This window comes from Haliotis rufescens, unplaced genomic scaffold, assembly GCF_023055435.1.
Source record: "Haliotis rufescens isolate VD_foot unplaced genomic scaffold, xgHalRufe1.0.p SCAF_14, whole genome shotgun sequence".
Classification (NCBI taxonomy): Eukaryota; Metazoa; Mollusca; class Gastropoda; order Lepetellida; family Haliotidae; genus Haliotis; species Haliotis rufescens.
The window spans coordinates 30,516,484-30,532,265 of record NW_025963824.1 but is presented as its reverse complement, the minus strand read 5'-3'; the positions used below and the strand labels follow the sequence as shown (position 1 = coordinate 30,532,265).

General features: G+C 44.1%; 1 protein-coding gene across 2 annotated transcripts in view; it reads right to left on the bottom strand.

The window, feature by feature from the left end:
- The window catches only part of LOC124143331, a 91,054-nt gene that overhangs the window by 60,090 nt on the left and 15,182 nt on the right, over positions 1 to 15,782 (bottom strand). The window lies entirely within an intron of this gene.

Sequence of the window (15,782 nt, the reverse complement as noted above, 5' to 3'; positions counted from 1 at the left end):
AACGCTTTAACCACTAGGCTACCCGACCGCCCCGAGTGAGTGCGTGAGTAGGCGAGTGAGTGACACATTTTGGGCAGTATTCACATCAAACTACGGCGTGTCGGCTTAGTTCAGACAGTCTGAAGCCATGCAGGTCCAAGACGTTTACCGCTTTGGTGAAAACCTCGAGCACGGAAAAATCTTGGATTCGAACCCACGATTAGCGGATCCAGGCACGGTTAAGTGAAGTAACTGTACAGAGAATCGCGGGTCCTACTCCACTCGCCCACGCGTGTCACCAATGGTGCTTGAGAAGCGTTCATACTGTTCTATTCCAAGGGCACAAAGGACATCGAAGTAGTCCTGGGTGCTACCATCAACCTTTGCCGCGATTCGCTGTGCAGAGTTGCGTCCCTTGGGCACATCAGAAACCTATGATTGTGGGTCCCAATCCCGGTTCGCCCCGATTATGTTTCTAGGTTTGTCAGCACCATACCCGTGCTCGTGCGTTTCACCGAAATGGTAAACGTCTGAGACCTGCATCACTTCGGGCTTTCTTCCCACATTAAGCTGACACGCCGCGATATAACTGGAATACTGTTAAAAGCGGCGTTACACCCAACTCACTCCTTTACGAAGTAATTTTAACCACCGTCGCGATATCGTTCGTTGATAATCCGACACGTTCGAGAGCTGTGACTTTTCAATGTTATATTGGTATCGGAATAACGAAAAGGCAAATTAAATTCTGTCAAATCGATCTGTATCAGCACAGAAGTTCGGCAAACATTTCTTAAGACATTTATACAAGAAGGAGGCATCCCCATGGGCGCCAATTACGTTTCCCTTCTTGCCCATATGTTTTTTGTACATATGAATCGACCCGTGAAGAATCGGGGTAGAATAGGTCTTCAGGAAGAGTTTTGAGTGAGTGAGTGAGTGAGTTGGGTTTAATGCCGCTTTTAAATGTATTCCAATTATATCGCGGCGTGCCAGCTTAATGTGGGAGGAAAGCCCGAAGTGATGCAGGTCTCGGACGTTTACCACTTCGGTGAAACCCACGCGCAAAGGTATGGTGCTGACAAACCTAGAAACATAATCGGGGCGAATCGGGATTCGAACCCACAATCATAGGTTTCTAGCATGCCCAAGGGACGCAACTCTCCACAGCGAATCGCGGCGCCTTCGACGACTGGGCCACCCGTGCCCCCGCTTGCCGTAAAAGGCGACTATGCTTGTCGTAAGAGGCGCCTAACGGGATCGGGTGGTCAGGCTCGCTGACTTGGTTTATGCATGTCATCTGTCCGAATTGCGTGGATCGATGCTCAGGATGTCGTTCACTGGATTGTCTGGTCCAGACTCGATTATTTACATACAGACCGCCGTCATATAGCTGGAATATTGCTGAGAGCGGCGTTAAACAACAAACAAACAAACAAACAAACAAACAAACAAAACATGCTTATGAAACAGTCGGAGTCCTTCAATGAACTCCGCCTTTAGCACAGATTTCATATGATAAATGGAACTGGTTTTTGTCGCTTTTATTTTACCAAAAGAACACAAGGGACCCCGTTATTGCAAAGCAAGCAATATCAATTTATTTCTGCCCGCAACAACAACTAAACGCAACACGGATTTAAAGGTCAATCCCAGGAGATACCTATTACGGAACATCAAAGAGAATCGAGGTTCCAATGCCTGTAATTGATAAATGGCATCTTCTCACTAACGACATACATTATGTAACATGTCAAATTGTAGGAGAATAGCGCGCCACTGTTCCCATGAGGGCACCAACCGCCGAGCTCTGAATGCACCCAAACAGCAGTTCTGTCTTCTAATGCATGACTTCTTGCACAGCTGGTTTAATGCAACAATTTGCGTGACGTTTTGATCTTTTTTCCACCAAACAGAGTGTATCATTGAGGTGGAAAGTTGGGTCCTGTAATTACTGACTCGAAACAAAAATCGATAACGTGACCTTTAAAGTTACAGTATTTTAAAGCTTAACCCGACTATTCAAGGGTCCATTGAAACTTATTAGTCTTAAAAAACACGAAAAGAAAGGCGGTTTCTTGTCTCATAAATAATCTCAGAGCAACAAAACTGTCTAAAACATTTAAGTAAAAGTGTTTGACTTGCTATACAATTGAATTGAGCCGGAAACGACAGAATATATGTATAATTTATTTAGTATATTTACAGACATATCTGTATAACCAACGTTTGCGGGGGCACGGCTGGCCCAGTCGTCTAAGGCGCCGCGATTCGCTGTGCAGAGTTGCGTCCCTTGGGCACGCCAGAAACCTATGATTGTGGGTTCGAATCCTGGTTCGCCCCGATGATGTTTCTAGGTTTGTCAGCACCATACCCGTGCGCGTTGGTTTCACCGAAGTGGTAAACGTCTAAGACCTGCATCACTTCGGGCTTTCCTCCCACATTAAGCTGACACGCCGTGATATAAGTGGAATACTGTTAAAAGCGGCGTTAAACCCAACTCACCCACCCACCAACGTTTGTCGGATCAGTACATTGGAAGGTTTGACTTCCAATGGCCTTCGGTTTTAACCATCAGGTCACGGGAGACCCCCTGAAGAGACAGATGGTAGTACCAACCCGAGATGGTCATTTCCACAAGGTCTGCTACTGTTTGTTTGTTTGTTTGTTTATTTGTTGTTTAACGCCGCACTCAGCAATATTCCAGCTATATGACGGCGGTCTGTAAATAATCGTGTCTGGACCAGACAATCCAGTGAATGACATAATGAGAATCGATCTACGCAATTGGGATCGATGACATGCATCAACCAAGTCAGCGAGCCCGACCACTCGATCCCGTTAGTCGCCTTTTACGACAAGCATAGTCGCCTTTTACGGCAAGCATAGTCGCCTTTTACGGCAAGCATTGGTTGCTGAAGACCTATTCTACCCCGGATCTTCAGTCAGCTACTGAATCTGGCATTCAACGACCGTAGCGACAGTTTTCTTCAACGTCATGTATTCAATCTCGTGGTCAACGACGGAAGCGTCGAACTTATCTACAACGTCAGCTATTGAATCAAGAAGTCAACGACTGTAGCGCCGCGCTTTTCTACAACGTCAGCTACTGAATCTGGCATTCAACGACCGAAGCGAGGGTTTTCTTCGTCATTTATTCAATCTCGTGTTCAACGACGGTAGCGTCGAGCTTTTCTACAAAGTCAGCTATTCAATCTGGCATTCATACACCGTAGCGACGATATTTGTATAACGTCATTTATTCAATCTCGTAGTCAACGACGGGAGCACAGGGCTTTTCCACAACCACAGCTACGGAATCTGTCAGTCAACGACAGTATCGTCGCGCTTTTCTAAAACGTCAGCTATTGAAAGTAGAAGTCAACGACCGTAGCGGCGTTTTTTTCTACAACGTCATTTACTAGTATTCAATCTCGTTGTCAACGACGATAACGACGGGCTTTTCTACAACACCAGCTACTTCATCTATCAGTCAAGGACCGTAGCCCCGCGGTAGCCCCTACAACGTCAGATATTGAATCTGGCATTCAACGACGATAGCGACGGTTCTTCTACAACGTCAATTATTCAATCTCGTAGTCAACGACCGTAGCATCGGGGTTTTTCTACGACGTCAGCGATTGAATCTTACAAGACAACGAACGTAGCGCCGCGCTTTTCTTAAAAGTCCGTTATTGAAACTGGCATTAGCGACGTAGCCACGTTTTTTCTACAACTACGTCATTTAAGTCAACGACCGTAGCGAAGGCTTTCTACAATGTCATTTATTCAACCTCGTGGTCAACGACGGAAGTTCGAACTTATCTACAACGTTAGCTATAATTGAATCTAGAAGTCAACTAATCTAGCAGTCACAGTACGCAGCATGAAAGCTCTAAAAGAAACAGCTACTGAATCTTGAAGTGACGTCACTTATTGAATCTAGCCGCCAACGACCGCAGCGCCGGGCATTTCTACAACGTCAGCTACGAACATACGAAGGTGGCAGCAAAGCAAATTGTTTATTCGCATCAGAATTGTTTTTTAGTATCTATTATTCATGAAATTCATCCAGAAGGTAGCGCAGAAGACGGCAGGCAGGGCTCAAAATCAATACTCGTGTTTGCGTGCCTTGGTATTCAGTCAGATGTCAGGAATTGACCAGGAAATTGAAAACTTTACTTCCGTGTTAGATACAATATTTTTGCTTTCCTTTTCATAGTTTCAATTTCCCATCAAAGGGCATTATTTCTTGTTTATTAAATTCAAGTTTCAGATTAAGTTTTCTGAACACAATCAGTGGTTTTTTTTATACTTGTGTTCTGGCGATTTAATCTTCTCATATGATTTAGAGAAATAAATAGCTCTTAAGAAATAACGTTTTAAAACGTGATTTTTGAAGGTTGTTCTTCACTGAAAAATCTTTTCAATTTAAAATTGAAACTTCAGTTGAGCTCCGATCTTCAGTTGGGGGGGGGGGGGGGGGGGGGGGGTGTCGCGATACGGTGTTTTCTTTTCCAGCAACGCTAATGTAGATACACATTCCTCCTGTTCCACCGGCTTTTGTTCAAAATAATGTGAAGTCTATTGTTCGTAATTTATTTTACGCAGTGCATTAAAAATGTGTCCTACTTTGTCGGCATTTGTATCAGTTGCACTTTATTAATTGACAATTCAGAATGTTCATAGTCAGATACATATAGTATAACAAGTGCATAATGTACTTGGGATATTAATGGAATAATTGCAAGAAAATGTCAACACTCTTTCAAACGTCCTCCCTGGATGATCCCTGGTTTGCAAGGTGCCCCGTAGGAACCGGCTAAGCTAAGATTGGGTTGTGACAATGTGTGCCTTGGTGGACTACTGGCCATCGTGGCCTCATGTTGTCCTCGTACCCTCATCCTGTCCTCGTACCCTAATGCAGTCCTCGTACCCTAATGTTGTCCTCGTACCCTGATCCTGTCCTCGTACCCTCATCCTGTCCTCGTACCCTCATCCTGTCCTCGTGCCCTTATGTTGTCCTCATACCCTAATGCCTGCCTCGTACCATAATCATGTCCTCGTACCCTGATCCTGTCCTCGTACCCTAATCCTGTCCTCGTACCCTAATGTTGTCCTCGTACCCTAATCCTGTCCTCGTACCCTAACGTTGTCCTCGTACCCTAACGCTGTCCTCGTATTCTAATGTTCTCCTCGTACCCTAATGCTGTCCTCGTACCCTAATGGTGTCCTCGTATCCTAATGCTGTCCTCGTATCCGAATGCTGTCCTCGTACCCTAATCCTGTCCTCGTACCCTAATGTTGTCCTCGTACCCTAATCCTGTCCTCGTACCCTAATGTTGTCCTCGTACCCTAATGTTGTCCTCGTACCCTAACGCTGTCCTCGTACTCTAATGCTGTCCTCGTACCCTATTGTTGTCCTCGTACTCTGACGCTGTCCTCGTATCATAATGCTGTCCTCCTACCCTAATGCAGCCCTCGTACCCTAATCATGTCCTCGTACCCGAATGCTGTCCTCGTACCCTAATCCTGTCCTCGTACCCTAATGCAGTCCTCGTACCTAATCCTGTCCTCGTACCCTAATCCTGTCCTCGTACACTAACGTTGTCCTCGTACCCTAATCCTGTCCTCGTATCCAAATGGCGTTGAATGTTCTTCATGATATCACCTGTGTACCTGCTCGGAGTTGCTAGTCTGTACCCAAATAGGTTGGAATCAGGTTGGATACTGATGGACCGACGGACTTCTGAACACTGTCCAGGATAAAGTGATATGACCTTGACCTCGTGGCGAGTGTGAGCATCGGGTAGCAGGTCAATCAGTACTGTTCTAACAATATCCAAGTAGCAGTGAGAAACACGATAGTTGTGCTCGCGGTGTGTATTGATCTTCGTCATTTGAAACCTAGAGGAAAGAAATAGTCCGTGGGGCTGGTTGGTAATCATACACTGTACAACGCTATTCACTTGGACCACCAAACTAGCAGATTTATAAATATATAGACCCGGGGAGATCCGGGTTAAAATAGGTCTTCAGAAACCCATGCTTGTTTTAAGAGGCGACTATGCTTGTCGTAAAAGGCGACTAACTTGATCGGGTGGTCAGGCTTGCTGGCTTGGTTGATGCATGTCATCGTATCCCAATTGCTTGGATCGATGCTCATGATATCAATCACAGGATTGTCTGATCCAGACTCGATTACTTTCAGACTACTGTCTTATAGCTGGAATACTGCTGAGTACGGCGTTTTAACAACAAACAAACATAAATTTATATTATTCATGGAAGAGTTACGTCCTTTAGTCGTATCAGGATCCGTTACTCCTTGGTTCAATTCCCGATCATGGCCCTTGTCTGTCAGAAATAACTCAGTCTCATAAAGTGCTAAACTTTTAACACCTGATTCAATTACAGCTTTCTTCTCAAACATTACACTAATACCCGTGAAATTCAGCTGCGACCGGGCGACCGGGTAGCCTAGTGGTTAAAGCGTTCGCTCGTCACGCCGAAGACCCGGGTTCGATTCCCGACATGGGTACAATGTGTGAAGCCCATTTCTGGTGTCCCCCGCCGTGGAATATTGCTAAAAGCGGCGTAAAACCATACTCACTCACTCAGTGTTGCATCGTAGAGGCAATAAACCCAAATATGAATTATAAAAATACTCTATTCTGATTGGTAAATCAGAAGTTTCAAATCACAATAACCACCTCTGATGGAAGCGGTAAGGACAGAAAAGTACTTCTTTCTCAGCACAATTGTTCAAGTTCTATTGAACTCGGTCAATCTGTATTATTTCTACATTGAAAACACAGTAATGTTTAGGTGAGGTGAAATTGTGCATGCACATGTGTGTGTGTGGCTGCCTGTACTAGTCCGGACGGATGCCGAGTTATAATGCTATCCCACTGAGATACCATGCCCCAGTTTAACGTGAATTCCCCTCAGACACACTACACTCCGAGCCGACCAGTCCTTGTTTAAGCCCCTTTATGCCGAGCGCAGACAGGGAAAAAACAAGTACCATCTTTTGACGTATTTTGGTATAACGCGGACGGGGATCGAACCCCAGACCTTCCGATCTCCGGACGGACGCTCTGCTACTAGAACACAGAGGCGGTCCAGTAATGATTATATCCTCCCTCGGTGAATTAAATACTCGTCCTTATCTTTGAACCCGCTCTGCTACTCGCCACAAGTAAACGTTGTTTTCAGGGTTAGAATGAGAGATAGACCTTCACTGGTTTATATTCACCCAATAAAACCCAAAAGGAAAGAATACGTGCAAATACTTGACTCACGTGACCTTGAATACAAAGTATCTCGCTCCAACGTCCTTAACGACAGCCAGCGACATCGTATAGGTAGTCACACTGGATGTAACGCATCACTCAACTGGCTAAAATGAGGTGTTGCGCTACACCCAAACCGCTTTACTGATCCAAGGTATGTAATGGATCATTTGGACATTGTAAAACGGCGAAGCTGTAGTCAATAAAACTCAAAATATACATTGAACAATATTGGATCTGATTGACGTTGTAGGCTAACGACTCATTAATAGGCACATTTGTCTCCATTTTTCATCAATTCCCGGTTTATTCCGCAATTCGGAGACGGAAATCATGGCGGTAATGGGGACTATTTTGCCGCGGAATAATATCGAACAAGGTAAACCGATCACTCGTATTACGTCGCGCTGTAGTCGTTGTTCCATATGAAACCTCTCTTTGACAAAAACGCACAACAACTTGGAATTTGACGTCAAAATGACGTCTTGCTTGTCAATAACGTTTCAGATAATTTGAGGTAGAAACGTGTTTTTTTCTTGACGACAAAGGCTGTTCGTGTGATAACATCAGCTTCAAACAGAGTATTGTTGCATCTTAATGAAGCCAAATGATTCCACATCAAGCATTGGGAAAAGCAATAAGATAAAAATCTAAAGGAGGAGATATGAATATTAATATCAGACTTAGACAGCGTGCTTGAAATTGTTTTCTTTCATCTCACAAGTTTGTGAAGAAATTTAATTGTTCATGATTTTCTAAGGTTTACTAACGTGTTCTGTTATTTTCTTGAACTATTGTACGAAAAATCAATACATTGCGATGATTCATACATACTTGCAAGTCATTATTACTGAGATACCTTTTACAGCATATATTCTGGAAATCAACAGAATAGAAATACAACAATACAACAATATGAGACAAGGTTGTTGTTGTGGTTGTTGTTGTTGTTGTTAATAATAAAATTAATAATTATCATCATCATCATCATCATCATCATAATGAGAGAAGAAGAAAAAACAAGAAGAAAAACAAGAAAACGAATATCAAGAAAAAAAAGAAGACGAAGATAACGGCATTTAAAAAGATGACAAACAAAAGAGGAGAAGAAGAAGAAGAAGAAGAAGAAGAAGAAGAACAATGCTTACAACAATAACACTAATAATGCTGCACCAGATTCAATTCACAAAGTCAATGCTGATGGCGCTACCTTATAAGTACCCCGGTCAATGGATTGGTGAGCACACGAATAACATTTTCAACTCCGTGGGGAATATACAATCCATGCTGCCTTAGAAGACGTGAGAAGGTTTTGATTCACATGACCATTACATCCCTTTGACTGCCGGCTGAATAAAAAAACAACTATATTGGCAGAGTAAAACAACATACTGATTTTCAGCGTCATGTTTGTTTGTTTGTTGTTTAACGGCGCACTCACCAATATCCCCGTTACATGACTACTGTTCGCCCCTACTAATCAAGATAATCGTGTATCACATGTTCTTTCGGGTTTTTTAAGTGAACAACTGACTTTTCTTTGCATGTTTGTGAGTGAGTGAGTGAGTGAGTGTGGTTTTACGCCGCTTTTAGCAATATTCCAGCAATGTCACGGCGGGGGACACCAGAAATGGGCTTCACACATTGTACCCATGTCGGGAATCGAACCCGGGTCTTCGGCGTGACGAGCGAACGCTTTAACCACTAGGCTACCCGACCGCCCCTTGCATGTTTGTGACGGATGCCACTGGCTCGGCAGAACATGCTCACCTTTTCGCGAACACCTGGTGTCACCACTTCAGATATTGTTTGTTGTTTAACGCCGCACTCAGCAGTATACCAGCTATATGACGGCGGTCTGTAAATAATCGAGTCGGGACCAGAAAATCCATTGATTGACACCATGAGCATTGATCCACGCAATCGGGATACGATGACATGCATCAACTAAGTCAGCGAGTCTGACAACCCGATCCCGTTAGTCGCCTCTTACGACAAGCATAGTCGCCTTTTACGGCAAGGATTGGTTGCTGGAGACCTATTCTACCCCTGATCTTCACGGGTGCAAATGATTGTGATGTACATGCTTATGATAAAGTCGGAATCGTACAATGAACTCTTCTTTTAGCAGAGATTTCTTATTGTGATTGAAATGGATTTGTGCCTCTTACTTAAGACAATGGAAGTCACCTCGATATTCAAGTCAGCACAAGTTAAATTTCTTCACACGTTCATTTCTTGAATAGGACTTGAAGAATTTGTAATTATTGTCAAATCCATCTTCTTCAGAGTTTGCCAGCCAAATCTAGATTGCATTCTAATGACATGTCTGAGAAGATGTAGAATTCTAACCTAATTGATGTAAATCTCGCTAAATTTGAATAAAAGCAGACTGAATTTTAATTTCCTCCTAATTGGGCAAAATTAATCTTAATTAAAACTGAGAGAAGCCTAATTAATTTACATCATGCGACGTGACTCATATCTAAAGATCTCTTTTAATTACTGAAATTGGAGACCCGCTCACAAAGCGAGACACGACGGGATAATCTCATTTGTCCGTCAAAGATTTCCCTCATAATACAATCATGCACTGTGATCATCAGTGCATATGCCCCAATGTGTTCAAAGCCTTCAACGCAATGACCTTTGTGACCTAATTTGTAAATTTAATTAAATTTAAGCATTTTCAAATCTCTGTTTGCAAAGGGTCAACCAAGCCGATCCTTCAAGGTCGGGTGGTGAAAGGCGAGAAAAGATGTTCAAACAGATTAACTCACGTCCAAAGCTTTGGTCAAGCAAACACGGACATTGGTCAGTCGGTGGTCGGTCTTGGCCAACAGGGAATACTGGCTGGGCAACTGGCCTAACGAATAAAAGCTGAATGGCTAACTGGCTGCGCGAACCACCACAAGAACCAGTTGGAGTGTAAGGGATTGGTCGAGTACAGAGCGTGAGTCGGTGACGGCATGACAATGGTCACATCTGACTTGTTGACAACGGTCAATTAGCCCATTGTGTGCTGGACAATGGAACGGACAGATATTAAATGTCTGGCCATTAACAAATGGCTCTGAGATGACAAAGCAGGTGTTCAAATACTAATTTCTGAATATTTCAAAATAATGAATTCTGGATAGGGTGTATTTGTTTGAATTGATGATTATTTGAAGCTACAGATATTCTCATAATATATACATAAAGATACGTTTATCATACCAACTTCTAAAAGCCACTTACAGACGATGTATTGGTAAGCATAGCACAATGCATCGCGCAAAGGGCATGTTTGTTTTGTTAGTACACTACTAACCAAAGCAAACGTTTCCACAATTACGATTTTGGCCTGTCCGAGTTGTGATCAACTCTTAATTGTCGAAAGAGTGAGTGAGTTGGGTTTTAACGCCGCTTTGAACAGCATTCCAGCGGTATCAGGGCGTGTCTGCTTAATGCGGGAGGAAAGCCCGAAGTGATGCAGGACGTTTACCACTTCGGTGAAACGCACGAGAACGGGTATGGTGCTGACAAACCTAGAAACATAATCGGGGCGAACCGGGATTCGAACCCACAATCATAGGTTTCTGGCGTGCCCAAGGGACGCAACCCTGCACAGCGAATCGCGGCGCCTTGTACGACTGGGCCACCCTTGCAAATAAACAAACAATTGAATTCGGGGTAAGAATAGATCGGAAGCATCCAAGAATGCTTGTCGAAGAGGCGACAGAATTGGTCGGGTGACACGGTTAATTGGATGTCATTGCACCCCTGCGGTGGGGAGCACTTTCCATAATATCAATCACTAGATTGTCTGGTTCATGCTCGATTATTTAAAGACCATCGTCATCTGGCTGGAAAGTTGCTGAGTGCGGCGTAAAACAACACCTCCAAATGACACGGCGACGGCGAGGTGGAAGTGACATCACCCAACAGGACAGTTAATCTGCAACTACATGGGTTTCCGAATGAAATCAATAGAACATTGTCTTCCATTTACACACAGCTCGGTTACCTGGTCAGGATCACTATCGGAGCAAATTGCTAATAACTGTATGAGCGATTGGGGTTTCATGTAGTCAACAGAAATCATTCAGCTGTCATAACGGGCAGGACAATTATATCATGCTTAGGAGATGACACGCAAACGTAATGAACGTGATATGTGCTTTCATCATCCGTTTTACCAAATCTTTCACAAAATGATAGCTAAAATCCCCCCTATAGTATACGTCGTTCATGGTCGAGTTCATTACCCAATATCGGGGTGGTGGATGCGATACACACAGTTTGCACGTGCATATCAGCATTACGATATTTAATAGACTGGTCCGCTGGTCTCAACACCCAGTATACTACTAGTACTACTAACCGAATAATGCATTTTTCTATCCACAAATCCATACCTAACTCTTGCCCGTCACTTTTACAACCTCTTATCATCTCTTCCCTATTCCAGACTCGACAAGACATTCTAACCTCTTCATTTACCATTTGTGCCCCCCCCCCCCCCCCCTCCCTCTGCTGTCCCCACACACCAACCACATTAACAACTCCCCCACCCCACCATTCCGACAGCATCCGTCAACAACTCACACACACCACACACCCCCCTCCGTCGTCAACCACAAATCCCTCCTACCCCCACACCAACCACATTCCCCTGACCTACGACACCCACGCCAACCACCACCACCCCCCATCCACCACCCCACCCCCCACCCACCCCTCCCCTTTCCGCCATTGGCTTTCAACCCCCCACCTCATCCACCACCACATCCCCTCCAACTCTCCCACTCACACCCATCAAACACAACCCCCTTCCCTGGCCTCCGACCCCCATCAAACACAACCCCCTCCCTGGCCCCCACCCCCACATCCATCGCCCTCAGCCACCTCCGACCCCTCACCGTCTGTCCCAAGCCGCAGAAGCCTCGTCCGTCAGTCTAATTACCCCCCTAACGACCGCCAGGAATTGACAACTCACCCCCCTTCCCGCCCCCTGCTCATCCTCCCAGACAGCGGACCGACCAGCTTACAATGACCCATCTGTAAAGCATGAATGGTCAGTGCTCCGAACTCCATCATCGGACCAGTCTACCGCGAGTCGCTTTGTCTTGGGAATGAATCGAGCGGTGCCTGCTGATTAACTGGACATTTGGTCCGGCAGTAAATTACACGTCATGAAAATACGTTGTCTGGAACTGTATTCAGGGATGACCGGGCCGGCATTACGACCATTGTCCGGCATCTGACCTCATGTTGGGCTGGACGCGCCACGCCGAGAACAGCTGTTGGGGCCACGTGTTTCAGCAATAACAGAGGGTCTGACACTTTTGTTGCTGTTTTAGCAGAGAGGATGAGCCGATACGTACAACAGGACTCGTGTGAATATTCATTCAACGAGAGTAAATGTGTCACTGCTGGTCGTCAAATGCAAACCAATTAACTTTTTGTCGATGAGGTCAGGTCAAAACAATATTCGTTTTCAAATCTGTTTGGGTAGGAGACTAACATCTAATATCAGAAATGAAAATTGTTTAAGATTTCTTTGGTAAACGGGGGCACGGGTGGGCCAGTCGTCTAAGGCGCCGCGATTCGCTGTGCAGAGTTGCGTCCCTTGGGCACGCCAGAAACCTATGATTGTGGGTTCGAATCCCGGTTCGCACCGATTATGTTTCTAGGTTTGTCAGCACCATACCCGTGCTCGTGGTTTTTCACCAAAGCGGTAAACGTCTTGGACCTGCATGGCTTCAGACTGTCTGAACTAAGCCGACACGCCCAGGTTTGATGTGAACACTGCCCAAAATGTGTCACTCACTCACTCGCCTACTCACTCACTAGGGGCGGTTATAATTGGAATACTGTTAAAAGCGGCGTTAAACCAAACTCACTCACTCACTCTTTTGCTAAACTGCCCGTGAATATACAAAGAAGAACCCCGGTGAACCTCCTCATATCCCGAAACCTAAGAATCCAGATTCTGATCAGAGAATTTGAGTCCTGCCTGGGACTCTAGGAACATCTTTGCTTCAAGCTCTGTATGAGAGAACAGGGTTGGGATATTTGGTTAAATAATTTGAAAAAATACCTCAATGCATGCTTTACAAAATATATACATAACATCAGGGAGTGACAAAGTTCAGGATTAGTGGAAACAAGTAATTTATAAAGGTCCAAAGTTCTAAATGCACACCTTTTTTTTCTCTACCAAAAGGCAAGAACATAGTTGCCAGAATGATAAAAACGACCCCCTCCCCTTGGATAGATGGTAGGGATGTGGGGGCAGGGGAGGTGTGTGTGTGTGTGTGTGGGGGGGGGGGGGGAGACTGGGGCGGTTGGACCAGAGGAGACAGTGTGGGGGTGAAGGAGGTAGGGCACTGACAAAGGGGGTGGTTCAGTATGTTATTACGTGGGTGGTCGTAATTTAGAATGAGTGAGTGAGCTAGGTTTAACGCCGCTTTTAACAGTATTACAGTTATATCACGGCGTGTCAGCTTAATGTGGGAGGAAAGCCCGAAGTAATGCAGGTCCAAGACGTTTACCACTTCGGTCAAACCCACGAGCACGGGTATGGTGCTGACAAACCTAGAAACATAATCGGGGCGAACCGGGATTCGAACCCACAATCATAGGTTTTTGGCGTGCCCAAGGGACGCAACTCTGCACAGCGAATCGCGGCGCTTTAGACGACTGGGCCACCCGTGCCCCTCGTAATTTAGAATTGGTGGGTCACCGAGAAAAGCCACATTAGTCAAGGAGGGTCTTGAACGTCATGAAACAAACGGACATGTTCTCAATATCTTCCTAAATACCACCCTACTATTAAATGAAATTATTCATTTATTCCTATTGGAACAAACAAGGAATGCCAGCCGATGACGAATCACCCAACCACTGGTTGATCATCAAAGAGAATAATGGAACACAATTGCTTTGAATGGCAAGAATGAACAATCACTCTCATCCAGCACCAATAAGCAAAGCCTCACAGAAGTAATTACGACTTGCAACATTTGTTACAACAAAACGAAAAAGGAAATCAAGTTCTTTCGTTGGGTCTTTTCAAATTTCCAATCTGAAATTTTTCATTGTTCTTTTATGTCCAACATATCCACCCTAATCATGTAACGTCACACTATACACAAAAAGTGACCCGTGCTTGCTGCCGCGACTGTTCCCAATTCAATAGGCTACGAGGCTACAAAGTAAATCTTTTCCAGTTTTACATTTTATCTTCGACCTCGGGCGACCCCCACCTCAATGCACGCTTTATGTCATAACTCGCTCTCTTTATTAGCAGGGCTGAATAGCATTTATTCAAAACACTTCATAATATTAGCCTAGTGCACGCCACGGTCGCCATCTTTGAAAGCTTTTGTCCAATCAGCGCCCCGAGACGGCTTAACCTCGGTGTCTCGAGCCTTTCTGGTCGAAGATCACGGTTTTTCAATGCAGTAAAGGCACCCTACATTCTTTGCCTGTTGATTCCCGGGCGGTAATAAAAAGGCAATAATTCTTGATGATATCATCGATACGAGAATTATTATGATAAGGAATCGTCGCGTGGGATCCCAGTAATCAAACTGGCAATTTTGAGTTATGTCAAAAACACGCAGCATTGCTGTTTAGGTCTTTTCCAATAATAAAAACACGTTGTCCTTTTTTTTCGTTTATTTTATGCCGATGTTCCCTTCAGTTTGGGTAATGCCGAAATCGGATCGGATTTCAACCCTGCATTTAGAGAGTTCACCTATGCATTTAGAGAGGTTGATTTGACTCAATTCGGTGTATTTGTAATTTAAATGAATGCACGTTATCAAATATTGTCGGTGTGCTTATCCCCCTTTATCGTTTCGGTACACACGCGTTACGACATGGGTTTCCCTGGGGTTTGAAGGCAGAAAAAGGGCAATTCATTTTATGTCAACTTAAATATTAAACACTGTTGTCACCCTAAGGGCACATATTTTTTTCTATATCATCATCATTATTATTATTATTATTATTATTATTATTATTATTATTATTATTATTATTATTAATAATATTATTATTATTATTGTGGTTCTTATGGGGGTTTATACCACGAATATACAAAAATGAATATGATTAAAGGAAGCCACTGAGCGCCTCTCAAAGGCTTGCAGTCCCGAAGGAACACGTGGACAAACTACGTTACAATGGAACTCCCGTTATACTCAGAAAATCAGTGTAAAACTAACAATCAAGATTTGCGTGAAGAAAACAAGGGTGAACCGAAGATAGAGCGAAAATGTAAGCAGCGCTTGTTATGAGAGTTCGGTGACTGCCTCTAACATTACGACGTAGCAATTAGTGATAAGACTATTTTTCTGTATTAAACTTTATTTAAAAGTTGTATATGCTTAAACCCTGGTCCCATTTGTGGGTCAGCGTATGGTTGCGCTTTGAGTATGTTGTAGATTTCACCTGGTAGGACAGACTATATCAATAATCACAATCACAATAGACATTTATTTGAGCCGTACAAGT